General features: G+C 33.8%; 1 protein-coding gene across 8 annotated transcripts in view; it reads left to right on the top strand.

Annotated features, from left to right (window-relative positions):
- The window catches only part of PCDH7 (protocadherin 7), a 449,641-nt gene that overhangs the window by 227,358 nt on the left and 203,251 nt on the right, over positions 1-19,032 (top strand). The gene's annotated exons all lie outside the window — the stretch shown is intronic.

Below are 19,032 nucleotides of genomic sequence, written 5' to 3'. Positions count from 1 at the left end.
ACTGAACCAGAAAGAATAAGTTCATTACAAAGTGAAAAAAAAAATGAAATACATGCACTTTTAAATTTAAATCCTTTAAAACCGATAGCTGCTAAAATGTGATAATCACAAGAGAAACTAAGTTTTGATGTAGTATATTTAAAACAAATCTGCAAGGAGTGAAAAAAATGTTTTGTTAATAAAAAAATAGAACAGTAGCCTATTGTTTGAAAATCATCTACTCATTCATTGAGAAATATATCTCCTATGACTTTATTTCTGCTCTGAAATGCTCAGCATTTCTATTGTTGAGGTCATTGGTGGACCCGCATATAATCTGACTGGTCTGCTTCTCTGAGGTTGCATTCCTGGGAGCCATAGCGCCCTATACTGAATTATGCACATTGTTTCTATTCAGTATGAAGTTGCATTTCACCAACCCAGTTTTTGCAGTAAAAGGTCATCACAGCCATAGCTGAAATTTTATACAATGAACAGGGAATTAAGAGTATTATGAGAATTCAAGTTCAATAATTATTTCTTGAACATTTACTCTATGCAAATTCCCATGAAAGATCCAAAGGTGAATGAAACATTCTCTTTGCCTTCTATGTGTCAAATACTGTGATGGAGAATTGTATGTGCAGAAGTATATTTTTAAACATAAAGTCATGAGATGCTCTAGGTGAAAGGACTAAATGTTACTAGAATTAGAGGAGGGTATGAACTGGGGATATGAAAAACTTTAGCCAAGCTTTAAAGGATGGGTGAGTAGGAATTTGATAAATGGCCATATGAGTAAGGTTATAGGGAATAGTAAGTGACAGCAAGGATATATCCTGAGATTATGGGAAAACAGGGGTGCTCTTTCCCAAGTTGGGAGAAATGGAAGAAATACACCTTTCTAGGAGGACAAGCTTGATTAAGACAAGTTGGATTTAGGGCATCTTTGAAAAATTCAAATGATATCTAGAAGCCTATTGAAAATGTACTCCAGAAACTTGGGAGTAGAAATCAATAGCAGAACTATGACTTTAAGAGTCATTGGCACCCTGATGATTATGAAACTTGGGGAATAGATGTGACCATCGAGTAACTGACACCAGATAAGAGAGATCATACCCAGAATCTGAAAAAAGACTGAAATATAAGAGAATAATAGATAAATAAGTTTCAGTAAAGGTGACTGAGGATACTTTAAAAATAAATAAGTAAAACCAAACAAAGAACGGCACACTAAGGAGAAATTTAGAATTAGGGTTGTACATCTAGAAACCTACACATAGATGTTTAAAAACTTCGTTGAATTTTGTTATATGGACTTGGAGCCCAGTGTTGCTGATAGAAGATTCAACAGAACTGAGACACCTGAGAAAGCCAAAGACCAGGAGATGCCATCTAAGAACACATTCGGCAATTATTTCCCCAGGTCAGCAAGTCCATTATAAAGTCTTTGTCAGAGACAGGGGCATGGTTGCATCCTTCTACATCAATCTTAATAAATTTCTAACCAACTTATAATTTATGCTATGTTCATAATTTTTGTTGCTATTCCTACAAAATTTTCTGAAAGTAGAGCAGAGTCTGAAATTTCTATAATAATATCTTTTGTTATCTTTCCTTGAGATATAATAATCACTCTTTTAAGTGAATTTTGTCCTCTCATATAACTTCTATGCTTTATTTTATACTAGGTCACCATTTGTCCATCTCACTGGCTTGAAATTAAAATAATATCTAATTGCATTTTTGGTGAGATCCAATAATTGATATCAAACATTTTTAGTCACCATCAAACACTTTTATTTTGTGATTATAGAATTCCTGACACTGTAATAGTGCTATCAGTTGTTAGTGGCCTTACACAAATAGATAAGCTTCAAAACAGAAAATAATGAAATAGAATTTGCACAAGGAATAAATTCAAATTGTATAGTAAAGGATTGTTCAGCTCCAGTCACAGAAATCCCATGTTAAAGATGCTTACTCAGCTAGTACATCATGCAAGGGAAGAACAGCCTTCAAATGTATTATGTGTGAAAACTTACTAACAATGATTTGCTAGGCAGGTGTCACTTTCGATGTTGTTTTCTGTCTAAGAAAGGACAACTATCAATGTCACATAAATGTATTCTCCTTTCTTTGTGTTCATCATTGCTTAGTAGGAATTATACATACAGACTACATTAATAAAACTAGTCTTCCATGCCAAGATCATCTAAGTAATTGCTGCGTAATAATTTCCCAATAAAAATTCAGCATCTATTTAATCATGCATACATTTATTTAGCTCATCAAAAACCTCTAGAAGTGTGCATTTGGGGGCCTGGCCTATGTGCTCCCCATTGTCCTGTAGCATTGACTAGAAAGTATGGAAGTGTAGTGTGTGTCAAGAGAAGATGACCTGGCTGGTGACTGAGTGGTCTCTACGTGGCACCTGGAAGATTTTTTCTAGATCCAAGTTTTGGTATTATTAGTGTGCAAAATTGAACAGAGCCAAGGAAAATTCCAAACATTATTACAAGATCTTAATGTCAAACTGGTGTTTTAGTTTATTAAATTTTGAACAGGAAAATATCCCATTGAAGAAATTGGAAAGGCCCCACTTTGTCTCCAAGGCAATATTCTTTATCTCTAAGGTGACACAAGGAAAATCAGTGTACCTCTTAAAAGATTGCCTGGAGAGGATGGAATCAGAAAAGGAACTTTTTCATCCAGACCCAATGAGGCGGATAAGGTGTGTTGTAACCTGTGTGCAGTTGACTGAGATCTCCTGAGAAAAAAGTTGTTTTGGTGCCCTAGATTTAGGGGCTGTTTTAGAATACAAGGACTAACTGCAATCCCGTGTCTCTAACTTGTAGTTGTTTTTGTTGTTGGTTTTTTTTTTTTTTCTCTCTTCTCTTTAGGGCTATTTCTTAGGGAAAAATTCTATTTAAAATATGCAAATGATTTTCTCAATATCAGCTATAGGCATGATTAAATGGCCAGACTTTGCTTCCCTCCTTGCTTCTGGTCCATTCTGTAAGATATCTTTGCATTATCTAAGCATTCAATTAATTATCCATCAATTTCATTGATGGATACTGGGCAGAGTTACTTGCTGTTCTCTTTAAGTAATACCTGACTCTCAACAAACTGTGTCGTAAACATCTCACAGACTGATATGTAATTTTTGAAATTATTACTTATATAGTCACAATTTCTCAGATAATTCTTGCCTAAAATAAACTCAGTTTTCAATTATATGAGTATTTGAGAAAATTGAATTTAGGGCTCAGTCTTTATTCTTTCCTCGCACTTTGGTCAAGGCAGTGTTAATCATGCTATATCTTTGAGCAAGTGATTAGAAAGCAACATGTTCACATAGAACCCTGTGTTATCAGAGTTTTTTTCTTCTCCTCTTAAGCTTACAACCCTTTATTCAGTGTGGTCAGTTGTACTCAGCCTTTACGAATTCAATTTTAAGAGGCACTTCTAGTTTCCTGGACAACATTGGTTCATCTCTTTTTCCTAGAATAATGAAGATCTAAAATCTAATTCTTGCCTATCTCAGTCCCAGTCTGTTTTCATCCTCTTTTGTGAAATCAAACCCATATGTTTTTCCTTTGCAGCCCATGTCTGAGTATTATCTATGTCCCCAGAATCAAGTAGCTATTAAATTAGTTCTATCAATTGTCTCTGGGCTTAGCAGTTCCCATGTGTGTTTTTCTCAAGTAGCCACATTTTATTTCAGGGCACAAAGTACGACTTCTGACTTGATTACTTAGCCTCTGGTCTTTATGTTTTAAGTTTTTGAAAATAGCAGGGAAAATGCATTACTCTTCTTTACCTTAATGAAAAGTTCTGAGCTCCTCTGACAGTCATTTCATTTCTGAAGGAGGATTAGAGGACTGTCCCAGAGACTGACTCTGAGATTTTAATATTTTTCTTTATCTTATCCTTCTAATAACCTTACTCCTCTGCCTCTCCCAACCACACCATCCCATGGATACATTCTCCCTTCTAATACCTTACCTGTGACATTTCTGAGGATCAAGTAATTCATTTTCTCTACCAAATGACATTATTTGAGTCATTTCAGACTATCAAGTTTCTGTATTCTTTGGGGGATGCTTTTTGGAAACATCTGTTCCATACATTTTCAGTTTTAAAATGCCCTTTTTAAACTTAATTCTGCTGTGTTTTGGTATGCAGTACAATAGGTACATTTGCAAGGAATTGTTGCCAGGAGTCTAGGTCCTAGTTCAACCTCCATCACATTTTCAAGAAGGGACTCCAGATCCCTTCATATAATATCTCCTTCCCTTATAAAATGGAAACAACAATTATAATAATTATGGCCCTATCTTAAGGAGTTATTGTGCAGATATACATAAACATATGTTTAGGCAGTTAGCATTTAATAAAATTCTATCAGATTACTGCTTCACTATGTTGATTTTTTAAAAAATACCTTAAAATTTATTTCTAGTCCTATAGTCCTTTTTTTCTCCAAATCAAATCAGATCCACAGTGTTTATATTTATTAAATACATGATGTTTTCTTACTTACAAAAGTGTTCACTGGCCTCACCGGGATTTTGCCATTAAGGCAAGTAGTTTCCTGGCCCCTCTTGAATTCCTTATTCATTTCCAAGGCTAGGAACACATGTCTCTCTATCCACTGTGAACAAATACCAGTGTTTATAACAAATAAAATTCTGTAAAATCATAGACAGAGAAAGCATATTAATAGTTTCACATTTATTTTCTTTGGCTTCTATCTTTAAGAAACCTGCATATATTTTTCTGGATTTACTGTTAAGGAGAAGTAAATAACAGAAACCAGTAACTCACAGAGAAGTCATCAAATAATTATTAAAAATCATTCAGTGCCTAGTAGCAAAGTGGTTCCTAAAAGACTGAGATTACAGTCAATTCTCAAAAATTCATGGCAGTGAGAAAAGCCTTGTAAAAATCATTGCCGGTCACAGAATGTAGATAGACTCTGCCAATTAGGTAGCAATTCATAGCACTCGTCCACATCTCATTTTAAACTGCTAATTAAACCAAATACATTTATATATGTAGAAATCAACTTTTATGGATATTTGGAGATAATTTTCAGATCACAGTATGAAACACCCCAGTTACAATACAACTCAAACATAAAGGGCTGAAGGGACTTTAAAGGGGCCAAGTCATCACAAAGTATGTCTAATGTCAGAGACAAATGAATGATAGATTCATTCACTCCCTGTCACACTTACGCAAAGAGAGAAGCACCAGAAAAGAGCAAATACAGCGTAAAGAGGACAATCTATCCATCAAAAAGAATGATGAACTCATATCTTTATTAAGTATCTAAAAATAAATGATAATAAGGGTGAGGGAAAATTGAAATGATAAATGAATGCTTTTGCAGTAGACAGCAGCCCACCAGGCTCCGCCGTCCCTGGTGGGCTGCCGTCTATGGGGTGGCACAGAGTCAGACACGACTGAAGAGACTTAGCAGCAGCAGTGATAACCTGAGGGTTCTCTATGTTCATTTGCTCCATAGAATTATCCTGAGGAAGGTAATATATGCATTTTATAAATGATGTAACTGAGATCTAAGATTATGGTTAATACCTGATAATACTAGGTGTTTAATATATATATAGTAACTGTTGTCATATATCATTCTTGCTTTGTTACTATTAGCCCCAAAGACTATATTTATATTACTACATTCAAAGCTCAGGAAAACCTTTTGTAGCCATTAGAATTATTTATATTTTAAAACATATTTAAGAAGGAAAAATTTAGGTTTCATTTTATACATACATGATATAAGTATTACTGTATTATGCAGTTTTGACCAAATCACTGATCTTGTCTCATCTGAAGCAGCCAGTAATTCATGCACTACCTACTTTTCAGGGACATTAAGGGGGTTCCCCTTTGTATTTACATGCAATATAAAAAACTGTACTTTTGTAATTATGTAATCACAGGGCATAAAAGTAGTATTATATGCCATCGTCAAGAACTACTCTACGTTGTGGCTTGGCATAAATGTTGATACCTAGGATCATAAGTGAAATAGTCATGTTCATATCAAAAAATTAAGATGTTAATACATTTTTCCCTTCAAAATACTAAGATAATAGATTCAATATAAAGAGTTACTTAAAGAAATACAGTCTGTCCAAAATAGGGTGAGAATTGATACCAGGTGCTTTACTCACTCAGTAAACTAGAGAGTTATATTCTTTATGCCCATATTTCATCGATAGTTCATTCTATACACACACACAAACATACACACACACACACACACACACACACACACACACGTCTTCGTTGGATCCTTCTGCCTAGGTAGGGAAGGTAATTCACTGAGTAGAATAATGCATGTGTATAAGAAAGTACAACACTAAAAGCCTGCTTCTGGAGTTGGTCCCTTGACTCCCTAAGATTGTGGGAACAGAGCAATTAACTTTTTAATTATGCACACCATTCAATAAAGCATGCATTAAAAAGATACTTAAAGTTTATTTAATACTTTAATGTTGTCTCAGTAATGTTGGAATTTTCAAAATAAGCAAAAAGCAAGCTGAATTTGTAAACTCTTAGAGAAATTTTCTTTCAAATATTCTTCTTTGTAGGATAAATATAGGATAAACACTTATATACCTATATCACTACATTCAGAACTACTAGACTGTGTTAATGGAGAAGGAAATGGCAACCCACTCCAGTGTTTTTGCCTGGAGAATCCCAGGGACCCAGGAGCCTGGTGGGCTGCCATCTCCGGGGTCGCACAGAATCGGACACGACTGAAGCAACTTGGTGGCAGCAGCAGCAAACTCTGTTAAATAATAGAATTTTTATAGTACATAATTGAATTAGAAAATAGCTATTTCAGGACTGGGGCAAACTTTAACTGCAACTTAAACCCCTGCCTCTCTAGGGATATTTATTTTGATTATGCCTATCAGCTGATCTAAATGATTGAATTTGCTCAAAGGCACTTAAGAATAAGAAGCTTCCTTAGATACAGTAGCAAATTAAAATGAATTGAAAAATAATTTCAAAACCACTGTCATAAATAATAGGACATATATATCATCTGTACAAAAGATTTTTCAAGTCCCTTTTTCTCCAGTAGTATAGTTTATTTAATTTTTTTTTTTTTTTTTTTTTTAGTATTCAGGGGAAGACATCCCTTACAAACATAGGTTGATAACACAATTGGTGCTAGCATTTAAGCTGTTGTAATTTTATTTTCATATTGAAAAGGAATATTGCTTTTTTAATTTGACATAAAGAATCACTTCATGTATTTAGGAAGATGCAGAAAAGATAATGCATATTTCAGTGTGGGATTAAGTGAAAATAATATGTTTTCACTGAGAAGCTGGCATGATTAGTTTGCTAATAATTGACCTAGTCATAAAGTAACTGAAGGTCCCCATCTACGCCTGCTGCTCATTTGTATCTATTATATATATTTTAGCATCAGTGCTAAGGCCTTCATTTCCTTTCCTGGGATGAAGGTAGGGCATTTCTGAAGTGGTTAAGGCAGTTCTCCTGCCTAAATAGGGAGGAAAAGAACAGAAAATGTAATATAGCTAAATGGAGAGATGCCTGCCTCTGAGATCTTTTCGTTTTAGCAGCTTGAGAAATATTGGTACATGTTATTGCTCAGACACACATTCCTTCTAAACAAAGGTTATTGCCATTGATTCCAAAGAGTAAAAGGATCCATTATAATATTTTTTGCACTTCATTTAGCTAGTGTCCTTATTGATTGGACTTTATGAACTATCTACTTGTATACCTGATATGCCTTCCTAAACAATCTTGAGGACAGATATTTTATTTGGTGGCACAACATGTGGAGAATTTGACTTAGTTGCTGTAATTTTTGGAAACTCATTCTGAAATTTATGAGCAAATTTTAAGAAGACTCAGCATTGCTCATCAAGGAAACAGATGCGCTCACACACAGACACAATGACACGCCATCCTTGATGGGCTGGGCTAAGAAGCCTAAAGCACTTCTTGGGAAATAATTTGAATAATAAACTATGCCTCCAGAAAGACTCTATTTTGGAACTGTTCTATTAAAGTCAATAGCTTCATCATTTGCAAATTTGACAGCCTCCTACCATATAAGACTTTTATTATAAAAATAAGCAATACTCCTGTATTGAAGTAAGTTTATTAAATTGCAAATAGAAAACATGTAGAACAAGTGCCTTTACAATTTGGAATATTTTCTCTGATTATTTAACATGAGAATTTTGAATTCAATATAATCCTTTAGGTAAAAACCAACAAAAGACTATAAGTTTAACTTAAGGCTATAATTTTCTAATACTTTCTACTGCTTCCCTGCCCCCCAATTACCCCCTTCCCCCACCAAGAATAAGATGTATACTTGCATTTTTATAATATGCGCTTAGGGAATTGTGCTGATTAAGTTAAAAGAGCTGTATTAAAGTATTTTAGAGTTAGAGTATTTTAAAATATTGCTTTAAAGTAATTTCATTGGACCAAATATTTCATCATTTCAAAATATTTTTTTACACCTTAAAGTCTAATTTTCCTTACAAGGAATTTTGTTTCATAATATAAACATAAAAATCCTTTGGGAGCACTTAGACCTGACTCTGCTAATGCACAGCAGGTCTCAACAAGAAGCTCTGCGCCCAGAGATAGATACTGACAGAGTTGGCATTTGACATTTCTGTTGGAAATATATGATAATCTGATGCAAATCTACCAGTTATTTATAATAGCAATTTCAGTATTGTGGTATATTAGGCTTTTCAAGCTCTTTCTCTCTTCGCTGGAACCCAGCCATAACTCTGTCCTTGACTTCTGCAGTGCTTGCTATAATAAAGTCCTTCTGACACTACTCATAATAAACCTTCTCAGAAGCAATCCAAGATAGACCCTACTGATAACTGAATTCTCTTTAAGACTGAATTGTATTCTTGTGAGATTCCATTCCTTTAGAGTTAAGGGTTTTTGCTGAAATAGTATTTATTTATTTATATCACTGAACAGTCTCACTGCTATGACTAAGAAAATTGCTCCATAAAATACTTGGTAATGTAAATGTGAGAATGAAAGTTATATATCTGGTGATTTATTAAATTTATGGCTTGTAGGAACATGACTGTCTCTATAAAGGAATCTAATATACACATTGGGGAATATTCTAGTAATGCCTTGTAAAAAAGGGATGGTGTTATAATTTGAAGTCTCAAAAGAATGAACCACTATAAAGGTTTGCTTTCAGCATTTGTAATCATACATGGCCTGGCTTTGCAAATCTACATTTGATGTAGGAAAATTTAGAATACATAGTGTCTTATTGCTCTTACACAGGATATAACTTTCTATGTACCTGTCTACTCTCAATGTATTTCCTTACCTGTTTCTTTTACTGACAAGAAATGGAAAGGTCTTTAAGAGTAGGAAGTTTAATTGAGTTCGTGTTAGAGGAAAATCAGATCAGGGTTGATAAGCACATGCCTAGAGTTTGAGGCCAGTGTTTACCCCAGAATGAAGAATTCTGGTGTGCAGGCAAGAGGGACTCAGGATTATAACCAGTTCTCTGAATCTGCACTTAGCATATTAAAATATGTTCAAACTCTTTCTTCATCTCCCAGGAATTAAACTTAGTAGTTTTGGTCCATATTTTAAAAAGTAGATATTTCTTTTGTCTTGAACTTTCAGAAAACTTTTATCATCGTACTTTCTGAACTGCTTTTAACTGAAACTCTATTGAGAAATTCAGTGTATTTTGTCAGTAAAACTTTAACTTAAAAAATGGTGATTTCACTTTCTTCTTATAATGAACTACTATTAATTGACTGAATATTTTAAAGACTTGAGAAATATTAAGCATACAATATAAAAATTTTAAAGATTTTATTTCTATAAATGGAAAAGTATGTGACATATTTTGTGCATTATGTACATCTAGAGAAGGACACTAAGACAAAGAGTTCAAATATTTGGTTTCTTTTTACACAATACTGTTAAAATAAACTTAGCCAGGAAATGAATCACTTAATTGAAAGATAAAAGAGCATATATGTGGCAGGGGAGAGAAAGAACAGGTTCTTCTCATACATTATCAGGTCCATATGCTGTTTATTAAATTTAATGCTGTGCAACTAATTCAGACAGCTGACTCAAATAAGAAATCAACAACTTTGTGGAAATGCGAAAACATGTGCACATGCACCATTCTAATGCAGTTTTATCAGCTGTCAGATTTCTCAAGAAGATACCATATTTTATAGGCTTGAAATAAAACATTGTGAATTAATACATCCATAATGAAATAATATATATGCTTCGAGGGAATAGCATTGCCCAAAGTTGGCATTTAAGTTCATGTAATTTAAATGACAGTATTGAAAAAAGGTGTTCTCATGTATTCACTGAATTCCAGCTTAGAACGTGTTGCCTACCTCTCACGTTGTACACAAGTATGCTGAGAAGAAAATAATACACAGAAAAAGTTTTACTAAGCATCTGAGATGTTTTATAGTCAAAGAACAACTTGTGTTTTAAAAATAAATTAAAATACATTAACTGCACAGTGGGCAAAGTATTCCAAATGAAGGATAGAGTGAACAGACTGTTTTACTTTCCTTCCATTCCACAGATCTATGAATAATCATTCCTTGAGGTTTAAAATTATAAATAACAGTGCAGAATGGAGTTATTTCAACTTTACAAAGGAAATCATCCATTTTGTTTTCATTTTCATTTAGGTAAACTCACAATGACTTAGCGTAGCTTCTGCTAAACTTATTCAAGACTAAAGCATTCTTGATCAAGAAAAAAAAATTTTCTCAATTGTGAATAGGTAACTACATTTATATGGCTAAATTCACACAGAATGGACAACTGTTGTTTGACTTGAAAAAGTTAGAATATAGTAGTTGATACCAAGAGAGGGGAGGTAGTGAAAAAAAATGTAAAGAAAAGAGAAATTTCATTGAAGAAACTGTATGCAAATAGTGCTATAGGGGAGAATGGTTAAATAGGGATATTTTGTCAGGGATATTTTATACCAAAGTTATCACCATCAGTTGATTATGCTTATGTCCTACCTTCACATACATGCACATGAGACCTGCAAATGAAGGTAAAAATTTATCATGTATATTTAATTTCAGCCATTAGTACAGTCATTTGTAAGTCCTGGATGATGAGTGCTTACTTACATGGAGTTAGACACCTATCTTTTTGGACATAGAGCTTTACTATTCATATTTACAAAGTCACAATGTGAAAAGTTATAAAGTGAAGAGCTTGGTCTTATTTTTACAGTATATGTTTTTTACAACAAAATTCTCCTGAAAATAATTTTTAGAATTATTTGTATCTGCACTGAGTGGAATAAAATGTTGTATTTACTTATTTATAAAATATCCTACCTACTTGTGCTACCAGAGGATTGAGATCATGTTTTTATGCTCTTTTTATCTCAGGCTACTAAGGCAGTGCCTGACATAGACTAAATGTTTGCTGAATGAATTAAAGAATAAATTAATATTCTCTGGGTCCAAAGTCCAACCATAATTACCATTATTAGTTAGCTAGTTAGTTCAGTCGCTCAGTCGTGTCCGACTCTTTGCAACCCCATGAATCGCAGCACACCAGGCCTCCCTGTCTATCACCAACTCCCGGAGTTTATTCAAATTCACGTCCATCAAGTCGGTGATGCCATCCAGCCATCTTATCCTTTGCCGTCCCCTTCTCCTCCTGCCCCCAATCTCTCCCAGCATCAGGGTCTTTTCCAGTGAGTCAACTCTTCGCATCAGGTGGCCGAAGTATTGGAGTTTCAGCTTCAGTGTCAGTCCTTCCAATGAACACCCAGGACTGATTTCCTTTAGGATGAACTGGTTGGATCTCCTTGCCATCCAAGGGACTCTCAAGAGTCTTCTCCAACACCATAGTTCAAAAGCATTAATTCTTCGGTGCTCAGCTTTCTTCACAGTCCAACTCTCACATCCATACCTGACCACTGGAAGAACCATAGCCTTGACCAGATGGACCTTTGTTGGCAAAGTAATGTCTCTGCTTTTTAATATGCTGTCTAGGTTGGTCATAACTTTTCTTCTAAGGAGTAAGCGTCTTTTAATTTCATGGCTGCAATCACCATCTGCAGTGATTTTGGAGCCCCCCAAAATAAAGTCTAATACTGTTTCCACTGTTTCCCCATCTATTTCCCATGAAGTGGTGGGACCAGATGCTATGATCTTAGTTTTCTGAATGTTGAGCTTTAAGCCAACTTTTTCAATCTCCTCTTTCACTTTCATCAAGAGGCTTTTTAGTTCCTCTTCACTTTCTGCCATAAGGGTGGTGTCATCTGCATATCTGAGGTTATTGATATTTCCCCTGGCAATCTTGATTCCAGCTTGTGCTTCTTCCAGTCCAGCGTTTCTCATGATGTACTCTGCATATAAGTTAAATAAGCAGGGTGACAATATACAGCCTTGACATACTCCTTTTCCTATTTGGAACCAGTCTGTTGTTCCATGTCCAGTTCTAACTGTTGCTTCCTGACCTGCATATAGGTTTCTCAAGAGGCAGGTCAGGTGGTCTGATATTCCCATCTCTTTCAGAATTTTCCACAGTTTATTGTAATCCACACAGTCAAAGGCTTTGGTATAGTCAGTAAAGCAGAAATACATGTTTTTCTGGAAATCTCTTGATTTTTACCATTATTACCTTGGCTTTAATGCTTTATTTTATTTACTCTCTCTTCTGATAAGTTAGGCTGGGTTTAATTGTGGTAGTGAAGAAATCAGACAAAATGATGGGTTAATGTAAAAGATACTTTGTAAAAAAAAGGAATAGTCTTGTTCTAAACTCTTTATAGATTATTGCAAATGTTCTCATTTAAAACTCACATTGTTCTTACCTGTCATTGGTGTATTACTACAGCCAGTGCCTGTACAATGAGCCAGGATATTTATTGTGTTTTATAAAATTCTGAACCTGGACCTTGATGAAGAATTTATTTTACATTTTAAAACTGTGCTTCTCTACTAAGTATATTTTTTTCTTCTGTGCCATAATTGTCAGAACTAAGGTACATCAGCAGAAAATATTTTGTTGTTGGGAAATAGTTTTTAACATTCTATACATGTAGTCTTGAAGATCAAAGATAGCATCTGGATGGTACATATCAGCATGGGGAAAAGTCATAACATTATCTGTGTACCATGCTCTTAATAAAAGTGTTTTCTCTAAACGTTGAAATCAATTCGCAGACTTTATGAGTCTCCTAATTTTGAGTTCCAAGTTGAGAACATCACAGTTATGAGTTCAGATTCTTAATACATTATTCATATGGCTTTAAATATACTTTTATTTATATATCCACTCATTCATTCATTGCTAAGATTAATTGAAATCTAATTTCATAGAGACATGGAAGATTCAGGTCAACTAAACCTCTGTAAGCGGCAAAGTGGTTGGCTAAATTTGTCTTAAGTTTTTTATCATCCATTTTATTTTTTACATATTCGTTCTATATTTATGATGATACTGGAGTAATTCATTTTTCTAAAACCCGAGTTTGTTCATTTGTATGTATTCCTGGGAAAGGATAGGAGGGCATTAAGTGGAATTGAAATTTTCTATGGGATTGCTAAGGCCTGTATGAGAAGTGATTCTCATTGGAGTTTCCAAGGTAGTTCATTTCATATTACTGTGTTTCTTTTTTTAAGTCACTCATATCCACCTTTAACCTCCGCACCAGCTCTTCTTTTCTGCTGTGCTTTTCACTCTTGTTTATAACTTCCATTCCCCCCGCTACATTTCATAGTATTTTATGCTCTCAGCATGATAACCAATTCACTGTCCTAAATATTGCAACAAAACAGATTATATTACTGAGTTACAATTAACTGCCGCATGTGAAAATATTTTCATTTTTCATCTCAATTTTCATGACGTTCTTAATCTGTAGGTTCACAAGAGAACAAAGAGAGGCTCACACACCTTAGGTGATTTACTCAAAGCCATATAGCCAAAATAGCTGAGATGGAGTTTGAAGAAACTTTGTCAAACAAAAAAATTTAAAAAAAAATCCATGTGCTTTCTATTACAACATGCTCTGTTTAGCCATGCCCTTCTTTCACCAGAATGGTCTTAACCTCTTTCAGCAATGTTTCCATCCAGCCAGTCAAGTCTTGCTTTAAAGTTTACTTCAAGTATTACCTCTTAAGTGGAGCCCAAACTGACCCTATCCAGCTTTGCTCTTTTCCTATCACAATCTATATTAGAACATATCATAATGTCACTCTTCTAGCTTATTTTTGGTTTTATAGAGTATGATAATCATTTTTCATAGAAATATTTTATTTTAAAAAGAAATGACTTTATTATGACTATTTTCAAATACATTTACAATTAATTTTTACAATGACAATTTTATTTTTTAATATACTGACTACCAATGATGTATCTCACATAAAAACAAAAGCACTTTTGGGTCATTTACAGTTTTTAAGAGGCTAGAGGAGTCCTGAACTTCAAATGTTTAAGTACTACTAATTAAAGCAGTGTCTAGCACAGATTGAACACTCTTTAAATATTTGATGAACAAACCTAAATAATCAAATTGATATGACAACTTTTAGTTGCAGAAACTAAAAATGTTGTATGTGAGAATTTAAGATTTCCGTAGTTTTATAAATTTACTCAAACAATTTTATGTCAAGAGAAAAAAGAGCAAAATCCTCATTAAAATATATTTTGTAGGGAAAACTAAATTTAGAATATTAATTATATTGAGTGAATCATATATTAATTAAAATTCTAAGTAAATATTATTGATATCTCAGATACTAGGGTAGCTGATTTGTTAGTTTGTATGAAGGACATAGTGGGTTATGCTATTATAGCTATAAACCAAGAACTTCCTAGCAGATTGGTAAAACATTAGGAATTTGAAAATAATAAAGTAGAATATTATAGATTTGCTAGAAGATTTATAAAATGTTTTCAGTGCAACAAAATCTTGAAATTTTAGTGAAATTGTCAGAAAAATGGATTACAGGTAGAGAACTGTATGGCAATACTCTAATTGTCATCATGAAAATTTATTGTTAGGATGTACTGTGTAGTGTTTAATTTATTTCATTAAATAAAAATAATGAACATTTTCAGTTAAAGAGAAGAAAGACCAAAAAAATTATGTTTTTATTGAGTTAAGAAATTTTAAAAATATACCAGGGTACCAACAAACTCCACCCTGCAGAAGCTAGCAGCAACAACCAACCTGACTTCTTCGTGTTCCAGCCCTGCCTAGAAACACCACTGTTGTTAGTTGCTAAGTCATATCCTACTCTTTTACAACTTCATGGACTGTAGCCTACCAGGCTCCTCTGTCTATGGAATTCCCCAGGAAAGAATACTGGAGGGGGTTGCCATTTCCTTCTTCAGGAGATCTTCTGGACCTAGCGATCAAACCCACATCTCCTGCATTACTGACAGATTCTTTACCACTGAGCCTTGGGGGAAGCCCAGACACACCCAGCATTAAGATGAATAAAATTTCCTTTTGATAACTTTCCAATCACACTTAGCAAGAAGGAGAATGAGGAAAAATTGCACTGTTCATTGGAATATGGTAGACTGTTCCTGTTCAGGCTACAGTTCATGGGGTCTCAAAGAATCAGACAGGATGGAAGTGACTTAGCATACATGAATATGAGACTCCGGGAAAATTTTAGGGTCAGAACCAGAGCTAAAGTATCAATTTTCTAACTCTTAGAGAAAATGTATTTTTAAGATAGACCTCACAAATATGATAAGGATAGCAATACTGTTACCAGGAATGTTTATGCCGTATGGTAATGGCCTTTTCTCATATATCCTTGTACCAGACAAGCAATGTTTTGATGAAGGTTTAAGGTCATCAAGCAGAGAACAGCAGTCTCATTGCCTAATTAAGCTCTCACTTTATATGTTGTTTGATGTGTCTCTTCTACTTATCAAGGTGTGTTGGTTTCCAACCATATTATATGGTCCCACCATATAACCTGCCTGGTTTGACTGGCTTCTGACTTGCCAACACTAACCAACCTTCTTCTCATCAAGTTACATTAGGCTATGTCAGTTTCCTTTTCTACAAACTGTTTTCTTTCTTTTATCCTTTTTCCATATCCGACACAGTCTTGAAGAAGTAGCTCTGTGTCTCTTTCTCAAAGTTCATCACTTTATGTCTTTGCTTTCAGCTTCCAAACACTGAGAAATTTGACCTTATTTTTGTTCCCCACATAATGATTATATTTTTCTGAGGATGTGAAGCAAGGCTTGTACCTTATTCTTGGGCCCTACAGCTTGACATTGTGTTCTCTGTATCAATATGTTAGTATCGGTATTTCTACTTTTATCATACATTTTTCTAAGAACAGAACCACAGACAGCTGAACCATAGCATTCTCTATGATATTCTCATTTTATCTACATGACTGAATTCCTGTCCTTTTGGAAAATCTCTTTACAAATTCTCGATTGCCAATTCTACTCAGTAAGATCACAAATCATTTTTCTATCTACTTTTAATTTTCGTGCATCATATTGTGTATTTTCCCTTTTCTAGCCAGGTAAAAATCTAGCTCATAGGATTGCCTATAAGCATATTCCTAAGGAATACCCCGTTAGTACCAGGGATGATTTTGTTATCCTGGCTCCTACCTCTTAAATAGGAAAAAAATAGCTTTCATTTTTATTTCCCTTAATCCATGAAGCTCTGTTCTCCACTCTATGAATTTATGACTCAAAAATTTCTGTTTAATCTTTTTGATTACCATTCTAAGTTGTTTTAGTTATTTATAAACTCAGATATTTATAAAATCATTTTATATTACTTGTTACACCTTGATAAGTTGTACTGTGAGCGTTCATCTCTGTTTTGTGTGTGTATATTTATTTTCCAAAGTTTCTCATAAGTACACCTTTGGTTATTTTTGTATCTTTCACAGTGTGGTGCAAATTTCCAAATACATTACCTCATGATAATCTACCCTTCCTAAAATCAAAGGAAGAACTTAGTGTATATAAAATCCTATGGTATTAGGGATTCATGTACAAAAACTGCTGTGTTTCATGGTAGACTCAAGTTTTTTGCCATAAATTAAGAACATGTGAACCCCTTTTATATTCTGCCTTGGAAGATTCACACACTTGATTCTTCCACAGATAAAAAGCTGATCCCCAAATAATCAATCAGGAATATTTAAATTTAGGAATAATTAATTATAACTTTGTTACTTTGATATTACTGGAATATGTGGCTTTTAATTTTGGAGGGAGCTTAAATTTTAAAATATGTGTGATGGCAATTAATATTTTTAAAACTAAATACAAAATTAAAATTTATAAGAAAAAAACAAAGCTATAAAAATTATGTTCAGTCATATCAAAATAAATTTAAGTTTACTACTTTGAGTTTAGTTATTTTAATTCAACAGGCTTAGATAATGAATGTGCCTTCAGAATTCTTTGATGCCAATCTATCTGATAACCAATTAGTTTCCAAATTTCTCAATTCAAGGCTGACTAATACTATTACCTAAGTATTAGATGGGTATGTTATTTTAAACAGAGATGATGCCTAATAGTAAGCAGTGTGTCAGAGACCAACAGAGTTGAGAAACTGGAAAGTTTTGAGACATCCTGTCTAAATAGGATTAAGGCAAGACTAAAAGGATTATCATGCTGCAAACCTCAAAGATCTTAGTGATAGCTGCTCTCCTAAACATTTAGATTAATGGTCAGAATCACATTCAGAAGCAAGAATGCAAAGGTATTCACATAAATCCCTGTCTTTAGAGAAAAACTCAATAATATCCCAGCCCTTCTGTAGATATTACACTAAGAAATGTATGGGTGTGAGGAATCAAAACGATTTTTTTTTAACCCAAAAAATTAATTCTATCCTATCTTTTACGTTACAATGCTTAAGGCTTTTTTAAAAACAGTTTAGGTTCACAAAAACACTGAGAGGATGGTACAGAAATTTCCCGTGCACTCCCTGCCTCTACACATGCATAAACGTCTCCATTACTAATAACCCCAAGTGGATGACCTCTTCTTTTTTTCAAAAATATACATATTTTAATAAGCTTATCCCCAGGATGTATAAAAGCTTCCCTAAATCTTGTAAAATGTCATTTCTCATATGAAGTTTATATTTCAATATAAACATACAAAGGCAAAGATTTCTCTGAAAACAAATATCAAGAGCAAAATATGTAGCAGTATGTGTTTTTCAGGTGGTATTGTCTTTTATATTGATTCATTAAACCAGTTGATCACTACTAAAATTCATCAATGTTTTATGAAAGTTTTTCATTGTACTTCTTTTCATATAACTCTATTTGCTTTAAAAAATTACATATAGTTCAGATTAAACCATGTCTACAAAAATAAAATTAAAACATAAACCTTTTTACAACTTTTATTAGTTTGGTCTCTTGCAGTATATAGGGATTCTACTAAATCTAATTCTTTTTTGTTAAAATAACAAGTTGAAGTTGTTTTGATATCAAAACTACACACCCTTAGGAGAATATAATAAGGAAGGTGTGTTGTGAGCATTTAGATATATGGCAATTAGACGGAGGCAGAACAAGTAAATGGTAATAATCCTACTGTGTGTTGGGGGAAAATATACATACCCATTTGGTACTATTTATCCTGAAGTTTTTCCCTTAAATCTGTTGTAAAAAAGAAAAACAAAAAAGAAACAAAACAAAACAAAACACTATACCCACATATCAAAGTCCTGCCTAGTCCTGCCTTAAGCTACCCTGTCTAGTCAAAATGTGAGAATAAGATGGTAGCTCATTACATGTAGAGCCCCCATGTCCCAGACTCAGAAGAGGATAGTGGATAATTGGAGAGTGATGAGTTTAACGCCATTCAAAATACCTAATTTGTTTAAATTATTTTTGAAATTTATCTAGATTTTTTAAAAAAAGAAAGAAGCTCAGGGTTTTCGGAAGTTGTTTCATTGGCAAGTCTATGGATGGACAC

This window comes from Odocoileus virginianus, chromosome 21 (genome assembly GCF_023699985.2).
Source record: "Odocoileus virginianus isolate 20LAN1187 ecotype Illinois chromosome 21, Ovbor_1.2, whole genome shotgun sequence".
Taxonomy (NCBI): domain Eukaryota; kingdom Metazoa; phylum Chordata; class Mammalia; order Artiodactyla; family Cervidae; genus Odocoileus; species Odocoileus virginianus.
This window is presented reverse-complemented; position numbering and strand designations above follow the sequence as displayed.